The 18,954-nt window shown below is 47.9% G+C and overlaps 1 protein-coding gene and 1 long non-coding RNA gene across 3 annotated transcripts in view; one reads left to right on the forward strand and one right to left on the reverse strand.

Moving 5' to 3' along the window:
- The window catches only part of NUDCD3 (NudC domain containing 3), a 70,453-nt gene that overhangs the window by 25,317 nt on the left and 26,182 nt on the right, over nucleotides 1–18,954 (forward strand). The gene's annotated exons all lie outside the window — the stretch shown is intronic.
- LOC104972146 (uncharacterized) lies at nucleotides 17,576–18,716 on the reverse strand. The gene is made up of 2 exons (XR_806236.4): nucleotides 18,520–18,716; nucleotides 17,576–17,778 (listed from the first exon to the last, which is right to left on the reverse strand). It is a non-coding gene; the product is annotated as an uncharacterized lncRNA (long non-coding RNA).

Below are 18,954 nucleotides of genomic sequence, written 5' to 3' on the forward strand. Positions count from 1 at the left end.
AGGGAGGCCACCTGTTCTTGGACATCTGCTGCACAGCTGACTGGTCTGAGCACTGATGTTGTTTGCTGTAGAAGTTGTCCTGTCATCACCTGTTCATCGCAAGTGTGGACAGCTTCCATGTGGTCACAAGTTTGGGCCAGCTGCTAAGGAGGGTGGCAGTGTCCCCAGGGACTACTGTGTCTCACCTGTCTGGGCTTGGCTCACAGGCTTCTCTTTTCCTCAGTTTCCTCAGTTTTGGCCACTGGGGCTGAAGGCATGGCAGCACTCCATTCATAGGATGGCCCAGCCTGCACTCAACAGCTGTGGGTTTGGGGCCCTGACCCTCAGCAATGGGGGTGGGCTGTCTTCTGCCCTTCCACTCTCTCAAATGTGGGAATCCATCAGTCCAGTGGTAGGAAACTGATTATTTGAAGTTTCTTCTTCGCAGGCCACCCTGATGTTAGAGAAAGTGTCTCTCTGTGGTCCTGCCCTTCTATCCTCTCACCCCACCTGTGTGTTGTGTCTCTGTGGCCCATGCCAGGCCCTGCCGTTGCAGCCGAAGGGACAGGAGGTGCTTGCAGGCTCATGGTGTGGGGATGGCAGCAGACAGCTGTGGTCCAGTGTGATGAGTGTCAGGAAGAGGTCAGACAACCCGCTTAGACATCTGAAATGCTTCCTGGAGAAGGTGTGCTAGACAGGGCCCCAGGAGCTAGGAGTGGGGGCTTCCTGGTATTCCAGCCCATGTCGTGGCAGGAGGCAGGCAGGTGAGGGCCCTGCGTGTGCTCAGGAACTCATAAGATGGGCAGGGTTGTGGCCAGGCTAGTCTTTGGGTCTGCTGTCTAGGGCCACCTCGCATTGGTGGGTGTGGAAATGAGCCATCATGCAGTTCAGATAGGCTTTAACAGAGACTTTGGATTTTTTCAAGAAAGCCAAAATCTCTTACTGCCAATTTTGTGAAAAGCATAACAGTCACTTTTTCATGTGGAGTGTCTTGTGGTATTTGTGATGGAAAAACGCAAACAAACATGTTGGGCAACTCAGTATGTTATCAAGTAAACTCCCATTAAATTAAAAAAAAAATTTGTGTTAAAAACAGATATATCATTGCATTGTTCATGGCTTCCTTTCCTTCTCTCATTAAATTCAGTTACAGAAAGTTGTCCTGGAGAATTATATACAGGTTTCATGTATTCTGAGTCCAATTAATATCCAGATATTTAATGTTTGTATTGCATTTAGGAGTGGCATTCTCTTTGCCACTCTGTGTTACAGCTTGTGGCAGTTAGGAAAGCAGTTCCTCTGCAATGGAAGTACAGAGTCTTAACTGCTGGACTGCCAGGAAAGTCCCTGGAGTGTAAGTTTTATCATTTTTTTGTTAAATTTATTTCTAAGCGTTTTATTCTTTTTGGTGCTGTCGTGAGTGGAATTATCTTAATTTCTTTTTCATACTGTTCGCTTACTGTTATGAAATGCAATTGATTTTTTCATATTGATTTTTTTATCCCACAGCTTTGCTTAACTCATAATTTTTACTGAATTCTTAAGGATCTATCTATTATCTGTCTGTCTACAAGATCATGTCCTCAGCAGATAGAGATATTTTCACTTCTTCCTTCCCTTTAGGGTGCATTTTATTTATTTTCTTGCCTAATTGCCCTGGCTAGCACCTTCAGTATTACATTGACTAGAGTGGTAAGAGTGGACATCCTTTCTTGTTCCTAGACATGGGGAAAAGCAGTCAGACTTTTACCATTAAATGTGATGTGAACTGTGGACCTTAGTCTTCCTTTACTCTTATGTTTTAGTTGAGAACACCTGCTAGTAACTTCCTGAGAAAGTGTCCATGAGAGAATGTTTTTGAGATGTCACCAGGCTTCCTAATTTTCCTGGGATTAAGGGGTTCTTGGGATAAAGGGGCTTTTGTTTTGTGGGCAGACAATTGCCCATGACTGAGTGGGTTCCCAGGATGTGAGAATCCAGTGCTGAAGCCAAGAAGGTCCTGAGCAAACTGGGGCAAGCTGGTCACTCTCCCAAATGCCTGAACATGTCTGTGTTGCCTTTATACTGGGTTGGTGGTCCGGCTCTGTGCTGAGTGTTGGGCTGGCAGTGTGCCCTGCATTCCCTTGTTTTCTTCTGGCCCACAGTGCACTCCTGAGAGTCAGAGGGCATTCTGATTCTTGCTCTTCCTGAGCTTACTCTTCCCTGTGTTCCTGCTGTTCCAAAAGTGTGTTCTGCTTCTCTGGGTTTGGCTCTCGTTCAGCTCAGTGTGCTTTGCACCTGGTGGGCCTGTCAGACTGTGGATTGATATTCTTCATCTCTACAAAGTGTCTTTAAATTCTTTCTGGTTATCTTCTCCCCTTTATTTTCTTTATTCTTCATCTAATTTTTCTGGTATTAGGAAATTGGATCTCTTGTTCCAATACTCTTTTTTTTTTTTTTTTTGGTGATAGGCACACCCTGCAGATATTGCAGGTTTGGTTCCAAACCACTGCAATAATGCAAATGTCAAAGTGATATGAATATTTTTGTTTCCTAGTACATATAAAAGTTGTTTATACTATAAGCCTATTAGGTGTACAGTAGCATTATAATTCAAAAACTAATATACACACCTTAATTAAATTTTTTTTTTTTTTTTTGCTAAAAAAATGCTAACCCTTACCTGGTAGTGAATGCAAGGTTGTCGTAAAGCTTCAACTTGTTTTTTTAAAAAAGAAAGCAGTATCTGCAGAACGCAGTCAAAATGTGATAGTGCCTGTGTACTCTGTCTCTGACTTTTTTTCTGGGAAGCTCATGCACGATGTCCTCATCTGCATCCTCCAGTCCTTTTGTATTGAGTTAGTTTTTACTTTGCTGTCATTATTCATTTCCAGAAGCTCTTTCTTTGTTTTCTGAAAGAGGTTGTTGCTGTCCTTTAACATAATATTCTGTTTTTCAAGGCTGCAGTATCCTCTCACTCTTGTGAGAGGACGGACACGTATGTGAAGATGGAGTGGGGTGTGTGTGTGTGTCTAGCTATTTTCAGTTCCCTGTGGAGTAAACCTTGAGATTTTGGAGAGTAGGTAGGGGTGGTTGCTTGTTTCGTGGAACAGGGAAGGGGCTGATTTTTCCTAGACAGATTCTTTATCCTGTCCTTAGTAATTAGCTCACTTCTCTACTTCGTAAAGTAACTGTGTCCCCACCTCAAGAGCCTTTGGGGGTTCTGTGGTCACAAGGAGTGTGCGTTTGGTTTCAGGTATGAGGTGACTGTGGAGACCTGTGAGTGGAAGTGGTTAGCTGACAGGAGCGTGTCAGTCTGAAGTTTAGGGAGGGGAGCAAAAGTTGGAGCCACTCATCATCTTAGACGTGATGGTTGTAATCATGGGAATCAAGTTTTATCTCTGAAAGGAGTGAGAAGGGCTGTGGCCAGTGAGAGATTGGGGAAAGTGTTCTGAAGATCTGGGGATGGCTGAAGAAGAAGAATCAGTGAAGAGGGGTAGGTTGGCTAGAGGGGGATCTGAAAGCAAGAGGGTCTAGGAAGGACTTGTTGACCTGAGCTGGGACAGGGGGCAGAGCTGTCGGGGAAGGGTGAGGTGGGTCTCAGTGGACTGAAAGCAAGTTCAGGGAGTTGAGCTCATCCATTGAACTATGTGGCCACATTTGGGATGGCTGCTGCTGCTGCTGCTAAGTTGCTTCAGTTGTCTCTGACTCTGCGACCCCTGAGACTGCAGCCCACCAGGCTCCCCCGTCCCTGGGATTCTCCAGGCAAGAACACTGGAGTGGGTTGCCATTTCCTTCTCCAATGCATGAAAGTGAAAAGTGAAAGTGAAGTCGCTCAGTTGTGTCCGACTCTTAGTGACTCCATGGACTGCAGCCCACCAGGCTCCTCCATCCATGGGATTTTCCAGGCAAGAGTACTGGAGTTGGGTGCCATTGCCTTCTCCGTTTGGGATGGCAGAACTTGGTAAGTCAGCAGATCCTTTGTTCATGTGCTCTTTGCTTACTTTTTTGACATGGAAGATGATTGGTTTATGTTACAATGTGTTTGACCTACAATATTGTAGTAGTTGCCAGTGTACAACATAATGATTCAGTATTTTTATAGATTAGAGCCTGCCAGGCTTCTCTGTCTATGGAGTTCTCCAGGCAAGAATCTGGAGTGGGTTGCCATGCCCTCCTCCAGGGGATCTTCCTAACCCAGGGATCGAACCCAGGTCTCCCGCATTGCAGGGAGATTCTTTACTGTCTGAGCCACCAGGAACCCAAGAATATTGGAGTGGGTAGCCTATCTCTTCTCTAGGGGAACTTCCTGACCCAGGAATCAAACCCAGGTCTCCTGTGTTGCAGGTGAATTCTTTACAGCTGAGCTACAAGGGAAGCCCCTGACAGGTATGAGGTGGTATTATTGGTTTTTATTTGCATTTCTTGACTTGAAAGAACCTTACTCTTTACATTTAAAGACAGATTTTGAAGCCCAGCATCTTGATGTGGAACATTAACCCTAACATCCCAGTATTAACTCTAGGCATGCCTGGGATGTGATGGGGCCTGTGTGTGAGGGTGGCTGGTGACAGCAGACACGTGGTGAAACTGAGTCCCAGCCCTTCTTTCTTGGGCCCGACCACGGACAGTGACGGCCTGTCTTGGTGGGCCGTGTGTGAGTCTGGTCTCTAGGATGGCAGGATGCCCGTTGGGAACCCTGTTCTGGTGCCTGAGGACAGGTTCTCTGGCTCCTCCATCCCTTGGGAGGTGAGGGTGTGACTGCAGAGTCAGTGTTGGCTCCCTTGTCAGGGCCTTGGCCTGTGCACCCTCAGGTCCCCTGCCAGGGCCCATCCCCGAGGAAGGCAGAGTGTGTCCTCCGTAAAAGGAGGAGTGGTTTTCCATCAGTAGCCCGAGTAGATGTGCCATATTTGAAAGACTGCCTGTCAGAGGTGCCTTTCTGATGCTGGTTTTGTTTGTGACTCTTCCAATAGTAAAGAAAGATCTTTGTAAACCTCTACATAGAACTCTCCAGTCTGCATTGCCAGAATCTGGGCTGTGTTCCTCAGGCATTGTTAGTCCAATGAGGTAATTACATTCAATAGAGTATCTAGTTCCGCTACTTTAAAGGGTAAAAGTATGGGAGTTGCAAATATATACAGTAGTCTAAGAGGCTCCTCCAAAGCACTTTTTTCAGGAGGCAGTAAAATTAACAGTGCTGTGTGGGGACAGGCAGTGGGAGCCAAACAGCAAACTAGCTCGGCGAGGCTGAGTGGCATTGTGCTCCTGCTCACGACCCTGGGCTACGGGAGCACCTGGCCAGCCCGTGGCCTGGGTCTTGTCCAGCCATCCATTCAGCCCCCTTGAAAGCAGCACTGGCTGGAGGGTCTCAGCTGATATATATGCAAGAGGAGGGGGCTGTTAGGGAGGATTGAGTCTCTGACACAGAACTTTATAAATAGTAGGAGTGTTTCTCCAGCCTGTCTTCATTCTGTTCGCAGCTAAAATTCCCTGGCAGCCTGTAACTAATGAGAACGGAAAGTACTATTTGCAGAGACTGAAATCCAGCAGGCGTTAGTGTTCCCATGGCACGCTGTTGCTTTGGCTGAACTCTTGGGCCGCCATCTCTTCCATGTTGAGCTGTTGTCAGGCTGTGAAAACAGCTCTACTCTGACCAAGACCCTGGATGTGTGTGGAGAAGTGTGTTTTGTCAGTGTGAGAGCCTGACCACACACTCTCAGAGCTTAGGGTCGTGTGCATGGGCAGGTGGCTAGCACCCAGAAGTCACAGTTCTGAACCTGAATTTGGACTTGAATTGTGCCATCTCATGTGTGTAAACTGGGGCTAAGGACCAACACAACTTGTGGGTGGATTCTGAGGGTTGGCTACTGCCAGTCTGTTAGCTCACAAGGCCGTGCTGTCTCCTCAGTGAGGGGTTATGCTTCCCATTGCACCAGTGAGCACACCGAGACTTGGGGAACTGGGCCAGCTTGTCCTGGTTCCATTGCTGGTTGGTGGCCCAGCAGGGACCTTGACTCCAGAGTCTGTGTCCTTGAGCACTAAATTATTCTGCCTTTTTTTTTTTTTTTTTATCTGAATTCCTTCGAAGATGTTCCTTGCTCTGACTGAATCAGACATGTGAATCCCTTTGCCTGGCCTTCCATTTTCTCTCTAGGGTCAGGTGCTCATTGCTTCTCAGTGTTACATAAGCTGCCGATTCTCGTCCTCATACTGTGAGTACCATCGATGCTGTGTCAGAGTCTGGAATGCACCTTCTACTGTGCACATGTGTGTGTACACACACATACCCCAACAACCGTCCTCCCTTCCAAAACAAGACAGAAACACCAGGCACAGTTAGTGGGGAGACTCTGCCAGACTCCCAGGGAGATGGTGTGGGAGGTCAACAGGTTGAAAAGGGTAGGCAGTCCTGTCGGGGAATTCCAGTACTGGTGTGCCGGTGTTCTTGTGGTCCTGTGGGAGGTCTGAGGAGAGAGGGCTTGTCAGTACCTGGGGGCTGGGATGACCTGGTGAAGGACCCTGACTCACGCTGAAGAAGTGGGTCTATCTTGTGGGAGATCGCCAGTGGTTTCTAACTCAAGAGTTTGGTACTGTGGCTTGTTTGCAAGTTAACAGGGAGCAGACATAGCTGGGGGTGCAAACAGGATACCTCACTGGCAGTGTTTCCGGAGAAACACTGTGTGTGGAAGGTGCAGGGTTAGTGCTGTGGCCCTTGGAGCTTATGGGGAGGACGGGGCAGAGGAAAGGTTGACCGTTGGAGACCAGGTGGTGATGGGTGTGATGGTGGAGGAGAGAGCTGGGGACCGGGTGGTGATGGGTGTGAATGTGGAGGAGAGAGAAGGGGGCCCAGGTCTCGGGCAGAAAGTTGATGTCAGATACTGTAGGGGGAGTGCAGGCTCTGAAACTACAAAAGCCCTGCTTGGCTACGACACTTGGAAGTTGCTGGGCTTGTCAGAGAGTTTCACAGCGGGGTGCTCTGGAGGGTTAGGTGGAGAGGAAGTGACTTCCTGAAGGGAATGCTGGTAGGGAATGGGGGTTTTTTAAGTCCTTGTTTGTTGCTAAGATCTGCTGAGGAATGAAGTGGGTAGCAGTAGATGAGAAGAGCTAGAGGCTGTGAGAGACAGTATATCCATGGGAAGGGTCAAGCAGGAAGCAGTCAGGGGGCCTGGCAACGTTGATCTTGGCAATAGGAAGCAAGAGCAGCATCCCAGCTCCCTAGGGCTCAGCATTTCTAGTTAACATCGAAATTGTGTTCCATAGCATTGTTAAGAGTGGAACTTTACTATGTCAAATGAATGCTTCACTTTGTGTGTGTGTGAGTCACTCAGTCATGTCCAACTCTTTGTGACCCCCATGGACTGTAGCCTGCAAGGCTCCTCTGTCCATGTGGATTCTCCAGGCAAGAATAGTGGAGTGGGTTCCATTCCTTTCTCCAGGGAGTCTTCCCGAGCCAGGGATCGAACCCAGGTTTCCCACATGGTGGGCAGATTCTTTACAGTCTGAGCCACCAGGGAAGCCCATTAACTAAAACCTTAGTTCACTGGAGTAGTTCTCTTTGCAACATATATTCGTGCCACGCCAGTGTGAAGGTCTTTGGGGTTGGTGCACCTCTTCCTGGCCTGGCAGAGGGTGGAGAGGGTGTGGAGGGAGTCAAGATGGTGATTGGGCGAGAAAAGGGCTAATTCCCCTGCCTTGACTTTCTCTGTTTGGATTTACAGTCAAAGCAGTGGATGAGGGCCAGGCAGTAGGAACCTGAGGTGAGAATGGAGGAGACAGGCCGGTTCCATCTCAGAAACCTGGAGAGCAGAGAGGATAGAAGTGGCTGGATGGGGCCCAGGCCTGCGGCTGCCCCCATGCTGGTCAACCAGCTTTACGCCAGGCCCTGTCTCAGGTCATCAGCCTGCAGTTCGTGATCGATTTTCACTTAGTGGAATTTAGTGGATTCAGTTCAGTTCAGTCACTCAGTGTGTCTTTCTCTTTGTGACCCCATGGACTGCAGCACACCAGGCTTCCCTGTCCATCACCAACTCTTGGAGCTTGCTCAAGCTCATGTCCATTGAGTCAGTGATGCCGTCTAACCATCTCATCCTCTGTCGTCCCCTTCTCCTCCTGCCTTCAGCCTTTCCCAGCATGAGGGTCTTTTCCAATGCGTCCGTTCTTCACATCAGGTGGCCAAAGTATTGGAGTTTCAGCTTCAGCATCAGTCCTTCCAGTGAATATTCAAGATTGATTTCCTTTAGGATTGACTGATTTGATCTCCTTGCAGTCCAAGGGACTCTTGAATTCCAGGTGCGAGTTTTTGCCTGCTGCAAAGGCATTCTAGAGTTTACTGAGAGGAAGGTGGTGCACATGCAGAAGGCTGACGTGAGGCTGACCTGCAGCAGGACAACTTCAGGTCAGGCCTGAGGCTGCTTCAGTGGACAGTCCTCCCCACCCCTGATGGCTCTGGGCCTTCACAGCTGAGGAGATGGACTCCCTCTCTGCTTAGAGTTCCAGGGCGTTCTTCTCAGATGGAAAACGACGCTCAGACATTGGTAACTTGAAACTTTTTGGATGGATTTAAAAGAAACAGTGTGAGAATGTCTTCTTTAAGATTATGATGAATGTATAAGTTCTGTGGTTTACATTTAATGTGTTCAAAGCTTGTCCAGCTGTATAGCAGACCCGTGTTAGGTGTGGTTTTTCTTCTGGAAGATTGTGATTTCATGTGGGGCCCCATGACAGCTGTGCCTTTTGCTGCCCAGGTGTAAGCGTGAGATGAGCAGAGAGCACCACGCCTGCTCTGTGCGTGTCTCAGTGTCGTCTGCATCCTGGTGCTGAGTGTGAAGGGGGGATTCGTCCCTCTTGTCATCAGGGATGAAGCTTGGTCCTGGTGAGGGCTCGGTGGGGAAAGGCAAGGACGGATGAGCAGGCTGAGGAAACGGGTGGGAGGGGAGGCGTGCCTCCAGTGTGGTTGGCTCACCCCGTCCCCGACTCAGCCCCCGGCTTCTGAGTATCTGGGCTCTGCCAGCCCTCCAGGTGCTCGCCCTCCTGCTACTCCCGCCGCCCCTTTAGGCTCCCATGCCGCCTGCTGGCTGGTGCCCCCAGTACCCTCTCCTCCAACCTCTTCTTGTCCCTGCTGACCCCCCACCAGCTTCCTTTCCCACACTGGGAGCGGCCTGCCATCTGATCGGCGCCACATGGCAGCCTTGCAGGGACCTTTTAAAGCAATCAAATGATATCACTCCTGGTTCCAACCCTGTGGTGACCACCCATCACTTTTTGATTAAATTCCATACCCTGGTTTTAAAAGCCCAGGTCTTACCTGGCACAACTGCTTCTTGTCTTTGACAAAACAGTGACAGTGTTTATAGAATTGATGATCCAGGTGAGTAATGATGTTGATGATGGTGACACTTACTCTGGGCCAGGCTCTGCTCTCAGCGCTTTGTATGTCTTGACTCATTTAATCCTCACGTCTCTGAGATTGGTACTGATAGGTCCCCGTTTTACTGGTGAGAAGCTTGGGGCATCAGCCCAGGGTCACATGGCAAGTCGCTGGCAGAGCTGGCTTGGGGCTGGGCGCCTGCCTCCCCTGCTTGCCGGGGTCATAGGCACCCTTCTGCCTGTCAAGCCTCTGAGTGACTCCCTTGACCAGAGATGTGGCTCTGTGGCCTTTCTGAGCAGCCTGTCGTGTCATCTAGCAGATCTCAGTGGGAGGCCCTGGAGGCTCTGCAGGGGCCACCCAGTCACATTTATTAACACGGTACACCACTGGCCCTCGTGGTCTGAGCCCCACTCAAGTGGGCCTTGCCTTTGATGCCCCCTCTCAGGCCCCAGCACCCAGAATGGTGTAGGCATAGTGGTGCTCAGCTGGTACTTCCTGAGCAGCAAGTGTGCGGATGCTGCAGTCACAGGGGTTTGGCTTCGGCACTGCTGGTGGCCAGGCCTGGACGGAGCTGAATGTGGGGGCCTGAGGAGAGGGTGGCACAGGGAGGCCAGCGCCGGGCAGATACCAGGCAGCGGGGCTAGGGGTCAGGCAGGGTGTGCCGAGAACTTGGGCTATTTGATGTGGGTGACCCTTTTAATCGGGACGGGGCAGGTTGATGCTGATGCTATGGGGCTTGTTTCCCAGCAGATTGCTTAGCTCTTCTGCTGGAATTCCTCCCAGAAGTTGGTGCATGCAGGAAAACAAAGGGCCATCTTTCTGAGTCTAGATTGGAGTAATTCAGGCTAAAATCCCTTAGGTCCACTGTCGCCAAGCTGTGGTTCAAGTTAGGAAGCCAGCTCATCAGTGCCCTCCCCGGACTAACTGTTGTGCAGACACATCTCGCTATTTGTGGATCCCTGGCATTGTCGCCCCCAAAACGGCAGGAGCAGTAAATAACCACTCTCCAGATAAAGCAAATGGGAAAACACTGCCAGAATTTGCTACATCAAGTGCTATGAACAATGGCAGTCGGCAGGGAAATTATGCAGAGGGAAAAAGCCCTTTTATTTCCTTTTCAAAATCGGTGGGACTGGAGAAGTTCGGGAGGTAGGGAGGAAAAGGAGGGGGAAGAGTAAATACAGTAATCTTGAATTGGAGATGATGCCAAGCCTCATTGCCTGGGCTTTGGTTCAGCATCACGGGCAGGAAATGTTAGCGAATGTCTATTATTAACAACCCTGCATCGTAGAGAGCTGCTTGCACATGGAGTACTGGGTGGGGTCTTGTGAAAATTGTTTGATGTAAGTCTCTCAGCAGCCGTGTGAGTAAGCAGGTGAGGAAATCCAGGCTTTAAAGGGGTTGAGACATGTGATCAGATAACACCCTTGCCCCAGTGAAAGTCAGGATTCAAACTTTGGGGTGGCTTGAATCCCAGGGCCTGAGTTCTGGCTGTAGAGTGAGCCTAAGAGTGGAGTCGCCCTTCTGCCCCTAAAGTGGGCTGGTGCACTTGTCTTTTGGGGGTTTTCTGATTTTGGCCCCACCACCACCACCCCCTTCCCTAGCTAGTGTTCCCTTTCTGTCCAGAAAGGAACAGAATGCCACCTTGCGTGTTGTTGTCGTTTCTTTAGTCACTTTCAGCCCGGGACAGTTTCTCCATCCCTTTGGTTTTTGTGACTGTCAAACTTCTGAAGACATCAGGTGTGTTGTAGACACTCAGTTTGTGTTGGTCTAGTGACCGCGGAGCCTGGCGGGCTGCTGTCTATGGGGTCGCACACAACTGAAGTGACTTAGCAGCAGCAGCAGCAGCAGCAGTCTTTTCTCATGGTCCAGTTGGGGTATGGATTTTGGGATGAAGACCGCAGAGGTGATGTGTCCCTCCCCTCACATCCTATGAGTGCCCGTCATACGAACATGACTTAAGACTGTGATGTTGGCTTGGTCGCCTGGTTGAGGATAAGTCTGCAGGTGTCCTTACCCAATGTCACTGCTGTTCCCTTTCTGTTCTCTGGTCACTGAGCCCATCTCCACCTCCTAGGAGGGTAGAGGAGTTGCTGAGAATTTGTTAAATTTGTTAAATTCTCAACATAGATTAAAACCACATTGATAAATGCTTTGGGGGAGATACTGTGAAGTTATGCAAATATCCCATTTCCCCTTAAAAATCTCACCCACTATTTTTAGCATCATCAGTGAATCTTGCTTACAGCAATTATCACTGTGGTATTAACACTGATTTTATATTTCCCTCATTCCTCCTGTTTATTAATTAGTTGTTTATTTATTCAGTCATTCATTTGTATCAGAGTGACTCACGGGTATCACTTTCTTCTCTGCCTTATAGTCCAACACTGTGTCACGTATTTAGCCACTCACATCAGTTCCAGCTCTGCCCCATTGGGAGCTCTCTGGTTGGCTTCTTTGTCCTCTTGACGTTCTGCATCCTGTGGTTTTTTGAGCGCTTCCTTACTTTCTGGCATTGCCTGGTTCCAGGCTCATCTCATCGTATTTTCTCTTACACCCGTTCTCCAAGGAGCCTGATTGCTTTCTTTACAGGCAATATTTAGAAACCGTACATGGCAGTGAATGAGCTCACTGCTTCTGGGAACCCCTGCCGCTGGGCCCCCCTACCACTGCCCTGTCAGTATATGTGCTTATTATCTTTTTTTTCTAGAAATACATTGAAATCTTTGTACCTTTCTCTGAGAGTGAGAACAGGGCTCCTATCACCTATAACCTGCGATGGAATAGGCCAATCCTTCTAATAGGTGAATTCTGTGTCTCAGCTTGGATGCATTCTGGAGGAGGTGTTCCTGCTTTTGTGATTGACTGGTTGACTGTGAGCCCCCAGCTGCTTCTCTGTCTGTCTTGTGTTGGTGGATATATCCACCCCCAACACAAGCACCACCCAGTCATCACCCTTCGTCTTTAAACGGTGTTTCCAGTTGTGCAGCCTCATACATTGGACGCTGATTGACCTGCTGTCGTGCTTACCCCCCTGGATGTCAGATAGATCTCTGATGCGATGTCCTGCCTACTCTGTGACCCCCTTTCTACCCCAGGGCCCCCCTCTGGCCCCGTGACCCTCTCTTGACTCCACGGCCTCTCCTGGCCATGGTGCAGCTCCTTTCCTGCATGTGTGATGGGTTCTCTTGGGCAGCAGCATGCAGACTCTCTTGGCTGCGCCCTCAGATGCCCAGTGCAAATGTGGGGGCAGCTCCGCGAAGCTGTGCTGGCTCTTTCTCTGCAGTACAGCTTCCCATTTTCTGTACCCTGTTGTGTTCTGTTCCACACGTAGATTTTATGACCCACGTGCTGAGAAGTGCTATTGTAGGGTGTGCACTCTCCAGGGCTGCATGGAAGGTTATACTCCTCTCACCCTGCTCTCTCATTATCTCAGTGGTTTATTTATTATTTTTTTGTCAGTCGACGGGTGAGTCCATCATTTTGCTCACGATTGTGGTTACTCGCAGGCCATGTCGTTCGGTGTTCAGTGGCAGTTCAGGTTCCTCCTCTCTGAATGTCTTCTTGATAGCCCTTGCCGACTTTCCTATTTTTGTTACTAATTTGTAGAAATCCTTTATATATTTCAGTTCTTTGTTGGTTATGTGTCATAGATTTTCCTCCTCACTCTGCCCTACCTTTTAATTATTTGTATTTAAAAAAATTATTTATTTATTTATTTTTGGTTGCTACAAGAAGACTTTCTCTAGTTGTGGCAAGTGGGGGCTACTCTTCGTTGCGGTGCTTGGACTTCTCATTGTGGCGGCTTCTGTTGCAGAGCACAGGCTCTAGAGTGTGGGCTCAGTAGTTGTGGTGCACGGGCTTAGTTACCCCAAGGCATGTGGAATCTTTCTGGACTAGGGATTGAACCTGTGTCCCCTGCATTGGCCAGCGGATTCTTAACTGCTGGACCACCAGGGAAGTCCTTAACTTTGTGTGTTTTGGGACCTTCTCTTCCAGAAGTATTACATTTAATTTAGATGTAAACTTTCTTTATATCTTATGTATTTTCTTGTTAATACTTTTCTACTTGGATGTGGTAAAAATATTTCCTACAAAATGTTTAAAGTGTAAGTGTGCTTATCACGTCTAGGTTTAGTTTTGTGCATTGGCGCCCTTGGTCAGACAGCCATTCTTCCTCACCCCGGTGCCACCCAATTCCATGAGGGAGGCACTGGTTCAGGGCTGGGTGGTCTTCCTGCTCACCATTTGCTCCCTGAGTGCCAGGGCCACAGTCGGCATCTGCAGGGGCTGTGTCCGTCCCCGGTTCCCTGCCCCCGCCCCGGTTTCTCCTCTTCGGAATCATCTTGGTGATTCTTGATATCCTTTTTGGTCTCTATTTTAATTCCCCTACCTCTGTTTTTTCCAAGCCTCATCCTCATCCCTCTAAGGTCTGGACTAGAGAGGTGGAAGCCCGAAGCCTGAGTGTGCCCACCTCACTTGGTGGGTGAGATTGTCTAGTCAGGGGGACAGTCAGGAAGGTGTTGAGAGAAGAGGGCAGCAGATAGCTTCCAGAATGAAAGGCCATTTGCTCTCTTCCTCAGGACAGGGGCAGGGATGGGGTGTTGGGAGGGCTTATGGGAGGGAAACACTAGATAAAATCCCACAAAACGTGTGTTGCCAGGTGCCCGGTGTGCATGCACTTCCACGTGATTGTCACCTGAGAATCCTGGGAGGTGACAGGATGAAGAGCCTGCAGCCCAGAGTGGGTGTGAGTGGTCTGGCTCATCATCCTGAACCCCTGGCCCGTCTGCTGTCCACACTGACCCTTCCTAGGTTGGAGCCACCGGGAGTGGGGGGAGAGCCCCGTCTGGCCACATGTCCCAGTGATTGGAGTCCTTTCATTTCAGATGCTTTCTTATTGATTAAAATTGTTGCCTTTTAAAAGTTTTCTTGAAACATGGCTTTTCAAAAATAACAAGAACAAAAAGCCCAAATGAAGCAAACCTCATTAAAAACTAACCCCCAAATTCCAAATTGCAAAAACTAATTTAAAGGGCCAGCTGGTAAATATTTCAGGCTTTGCAGATCACGCATTCTGGAGCCCAAAGCAGCCAGAGATGCTTTGTAAATGGGTTACTGTAGCTCGTTCCAGTGAACCTTTATTTACCAAACAGGTGCTGGGCTGTCATTTACCAACCCCTGACCTGTTGTATCTCAGACAGTGTCTTAGTAAAACACTTTGAAAATATAACAATAAAATTTACGTTAGCCTTCTCAGTACTAAGGACGGGACGTTTGTGACACGTGGCTGTGTTGCGGGTTGCATCCCTGATGATATGCAGCTCCTGAAAGTTTGGGTGTTGTTTTCCTCTGGTCCCATTACACACGTACCTCATTTTATCTCGCTTTGCTCTATTGTGCTTCACAGACACTGTGTTGCGTACCAGTTGAAGGTCTGTGGCAATCCTGTGTCAAGCAGGTCTCTCAGCCCCATTTCCCCAGCAGCATTTGCTCACTTCTTGTCTCTGTGTCACGATTTGGTAATTCTCCTAATATTTCAAAGCTTTTCATTATTATGTATGTTATAAATCTTTAATGGATGAGGAGTTGCTTCTTACGGATGTGCAAAGAAAGTGATTTCTTGAAATGGAATCTACTGGTGATGATGCTATGAAGATTATTGGTGAAATGACAGCAGAGCATTGAAATATTACATAAACTTAGCAGTAGGATTTGAGAGGACTGACTCCAATTTTGAAAGAAGATCTCCTGTGGGTAAAATGCTGTTGAACAGCATTGTCTGCTCGAGAAATCCTTCATGAAAGGAGGAGTCAACCCATGTGGCAGACTTCATTGTTGCCTCCTTTTAGGAAATCGCCACAGCCACCCCATCCTTCAGCAGCTATCACCTTGATCGGTCCATAGCCACCACATCAAGGCAAGACCCTCCACCAGCAAAAAGACTGACTCACTAAAAGCTCAGATGATGGGCAGTAGTATTTAGCAATAAAGTAATTTTAATTAAAGTATGTACATCATCTTTTTAGACATAATGCAGTTGCACAATTAACACAGAATAGTTGTATGGTATAGTGTAGACTACATGTAACTTCTGCATGCACTAGGAAACCAGAAAATTCTTGTGACTCACTTTATTGGGGTGTGTGGTGGTCTGGGACAGAACCTACCATATCTCTGAGATACATTTGTATCCCTCAGTTGGGAAGTCTGTTGGAACTTGAAATGGTAAAGCTAGTCATAAGTGTTCTGATTTTGGATGACTAGGAATAGAAAATTGATTTAAAAGACTAAGAATTCAGCATATTTATGGAGTAAATTATCTTTTTGTTTTAAAATGTATATTTCACATTTATACACTTGTAAAAAAAATTGGGATGTCTCTTTCCCTTGTTAAAGTAATTAACATGATTTAAGAAAATGTCTCACTATAACCAACTTATATCTTTTGTTAATTAGAAGAGTTTGTAGTAAATATTGATTATGTTTTTGTTGGCTGACCATCTGATACAGATTGTCAAATACATTCCCTAAATTTGCATTAACACCTGTTAAGTGATTCATGGGCATATCATGAGACTCCAAGCACCTTGCCTCGTTTATTTTAGGTAAATATAGAATCAGCTCGTATTTTTAACCGTACTGCAAAATTAATTTTAAAACATTAAAAGCACATTTTCAAAATATACTTGTTGTAAGAATTTTTTTTATTAAACTGAGTCTTCCTTAAGGTGGTGAGTGGGTGCTAAGGACCAGAAGGTATCCCAGAGGAGCTGGGCTTGTGCATGCAGTGACTGTAGGCGAGTCCTGTTCCCGGCTGGCCCCTGTGTTCCTCAGCTGGACTTTCTGTTTAGACAAGCTCCTAATCCAAGTGGTCAAGAGAAGAAAAGACTACACAAGGAAGCCAGGTTGAATGCAAAGGGCATGATAACTCCAAAAACTAGAGATTAAAATGTTAGAGTATTCCTGTTAGAAAATAGATGCGATGCCCTTCAGACTTCAAGGAGGGAAGGAGCTGTGAGATTGTTTGATGATAATGATGGTGCTTGAGTTATCAAACATCTGGAAGGAAGGAAGTAGGAAGACAACTTAGCCAGGAGAAGGCGTTTGTATACTCAGAAACCAACAAAGAATTTTATCAAAAATTTATGGAGAACTTCTTCAAACCAGGGAAAGCACAAGCAAAAGCCATGGCAGGAATTTTGCAGAAATGAGTCGCATATGGCCAGTTAACATTATATGCAGGGAAATGTGAATCAAGACCGATCGGAAACACTATTTTTTGTGTGTATTTACTTGATAAAACTTGAGAAAGTGTTCCAGTGTTGAGCAGGACCCTGTGCACACCACTGTTGAGTGAGAATTGGGGCAGCCCTTGGAAATGAGTTTCCCACTGTCTCTTAAGGGTGAGATGCTTTCTTTTATACCCTTGACCCAGCAGATCCACTCCTGGGTGAATAGTCAAGACAGATCCTTCAGGTTTGGTGACACAGAAAGGAGAGGATAGCATAATGAATGTCTGTGAGGTTCCCCCACTTCCTCATTAACAATATGTCAGAATTCATGTTTCGTTTCTTTCTCTAATCCCTTTTTGTTCTGATGTGGCAGAGCCCAGAAATCACAAACTTTCTTTCACCCATGCGTACTTCAGTAAAAAAGAAAAGTGGACTAAATGAATATCACAACTGAACAAATTTATAATTCCCTGTAATCATCTAATGTCCAGACTGCATTCACTTTTCCCTCATTGTCTCAAAATGTCTTTTTACAGTTGGTTTTTTCAAAATACCTGTCCAGCAAGTCCAAATGTTACATTTGGTTGCTGTATCTTCTAAGTCTCTTAATTTATAATAATTCCTCTTTTTTTTTTTTTTATTTTATGATGCCCTTTGTAACCATTTGTTTGTAAAGAAACTTAGAACTTTGTCTATTGTAATTTCCCAGATGCTGGACTTGGCAGGTTTTATGTTGGTGGTTTTGATGGATACGTTCTCTGCTGCTTCTGCTGTCTGTGGTCTGGTGGTTAGACCTATGGTGTGGAGCAGATTTAAGGCTCAGCATTAGGGCAGGACTACCACAGAGGTGAGGTTCCCTCAGGAGGTGCCTGGTATCTTGCTGTTGTGGACACAGCAGGATTTTCTGGTCCTTCTGTGAGCAGACTCCCATCCACCTCTCACCTAGAGCTCAGCATCCGTCAAGGAATGCTGCCCAGACTCAGTGTTTCCATTGTAGGTTACACAGTGGTGATTATCTCATTCTGTTATACCTTTATTTATTATTTTTGGCTGCACGGGCTTTTATCGAGTGGCAGCGAGTGGAGGCTACTCTTTAGTTGCGGTGCGCAGGCTTCTCATCGTGGTGGCTTCTCTCATTGCGGGGCACGAGCTCCAGGTGTGGGATATGGTAGGATCAGTGAGGAGAGCAGGAAATCAACACGAGATGGGGCTGCTCTGCAAAGGGAGAGGATGAACTACTGTCTGCTAATGTACATACACACGTACTGTCTACACCATGTACACCGCCCCCACAGGCTTGCACGCACACACAGCACGAACATGCTCACACCACATGTTCACATCACACACTCACACATGCATATGGAAGTGCTCACACACTGTGTACTGTGTACTCCACACACAAACACTGTGTACTCCACACACAGGTACACACCACACACGTGCTCACAGCACATACTCACTCACATGTACACATGCACACCACATTCCTCATGCACAAGCCCTGGCCTCTCCCCCGGGTACGTGGACAGTGGCATCTACAGGTGGGTGAGGAGCTGTCACACCTGTGTACCACTGAACACCCAGGAGAGGTGGCCTTTGCCTTAGAGCATGAGGGACAGGTGTGAGTGAGTGGAGGCAGGATGTTCCAGGGTGGAAGCAGCTCTTTTCTGGCTCCGGGAACCTGGTAAGTGCTGGCCAGCACCTGTCTCCACATAGTAGGGAATCTACCCATCCCCCCGCCCCAAACCCTGGGAACCTGGAAAGGGGCTTGAGAGTGCCCCCTGCTGAATTATAACCTGTTCCCTATATGGGCTCCAGCCTCCTGCACAGAAGCCTTTATTTGGGGGCTGTGACCCCTTTTACCCACCACTTCTCCCACTCCCACGCTGCCACCCCCACAGGGCAGGGGATTGGAGAGAGGGAGGGGGGAGGTGGCCTGAGTTCCTTTCCCACCTGTGCAGGTGATGCTGGCTGTGGGCACCTGCAGAGTCTCTCCTTTGGAGAGGGCCTTTTCTTTAACAGTCACAATCCTGTTATCTGGGCTGATCCGGCTCATCAGGCGTGGGTGCTGCAGTGAGGCCTGCTCCCTGTCTGCACCCTGGCTGCTGACGCATGCTCCTCCTCCCACCCTTCCCACTCCCCCCGCCCCCTTCCCCCTCCCACCCCAGTTCTGGCCAGCAGCTACAGGGGTGTGGCTGTAGGCTGGTCTGGGAGGACAGGGTGAGGGCGGGGGCCCAGAGAACCTGCATGTGACAGGAGACTTCTTTTATGTACACTGTCAGTGGGAAATAATCAACTTTATTGAATGAGAATGTGGATTTAGAGTGTTAAAAACACCCAGAAGCTTGCTGATCTGTGCTGGGGAAAAGCTGCAGGTCCATACAGGGT

The sequence above is a fragment of the Bos taurus genome, chromosome 4, assembly GCF_002263795.3.
Source record: "Bos taurus isolate L1 Dominette 01449 registration number 42190680 breed Hereford chromosome 4, ARS-UCD2.0, whole genome shotgun sequence".
Taxonomy (NCBI): domain Eukaryota; kingdom Metazoa; phylum Chordata; class Mammalia; order Artiodactyla; family Bovidae; genus Bos; species Bos taurus.